The sequence below is a fragment of the Merops nubicus genome, unplaced genomic scaffold (assembly GCF_000691845.1).
Source record: "Merops nubicus isolate BGI_N331 unplaced genomic scaffold, ASM69184v1 scaffold36568, whole genome shotgun sequence".
In the NCBI taxonomy this organism is placed as follows: domain Eukaryota; kingdom Metazoa; phylum Chordata; class Aves; order Coraciiformes; family Meropidae; genus Merops; species Merops nubicus.
In genome coordinates this window covers 24,996-25,899 of record NW_008626989.1, presented here as the reverse complement: position 1 = coordinate 25,899, position 904 = coordinate 24,996, and positions in this window count along the sequence as shown.

The window sequence follows — 904 nt, the reverse complement described above, 5'->3', positions numbered from 1 at the left end:
AGGGCCGGCCACACCCTGGGGGGAAGCTATAAGGCAAACTCACCACCTCTGTATGAAGGGCTGTGGGAATCACCCCTATGTCAACCTTAATTCAGGGGCTCGGGGTTCAAACCCCAGCATTTCAATAACTAAGTGGATGAGTTCAAAACCTTTAAGTTCATATTTCTCTGTGGCGCAAGTACAGCAAATACTTTTCCTTAATTTTGTCCTACATGTATCATACGCCTGGCTTGATGGGATGACCTAAGAATGGATAGTGCTTGACTCTTTGATTCATACCTTGATCTTGACATTCAGCTGGTGCTTTTGTCATAGAAATAAAGATCAAACAGTATCAAACAGTCATACTGAACTAGAGGTGAATGCCTCAAGGCTGATAGGTACATTATATAGATGCTGTAAGGCTGGTACAACAAATACGTCGCTACTTAATATTAAGGATAGATGTTAGAAAATGTGAGCATGTTAAAACCACCTATAAAGAAATCTTTTATGCAGCATTTCTGACAACCAAATTCTGTGTGGAAACTTGTGTGCCTAGTAATAACTTAGTCCAGATGAATAGAATATGATATTTCAACTAGCCCAACTCTAGCTAAAAATTATTATTTTTAAATTCCACCAAAAAAAAGAGGTGTTTTTCATGAGCAACAGCAAACTGTTCTTTGAGCATGATTTAGGTAGAAGTAGAGGTGATGGCACATTAGAGACTCAGTGGAAGTCTTCAGATAAGTGTTTTCAGGTTAATCTTAGTGTGAATAGCAGTCATGGTGAGAAAATTCTATTAGGAATGAAATGAGAATAATTCTTAGATGAATGTTATACTTACAGTCCCATGAGGGTTTCTATTCTTATAAAATATCAGCCACAAACCTAAGGAGGAAGTTCTGACATTCAGTTAGAG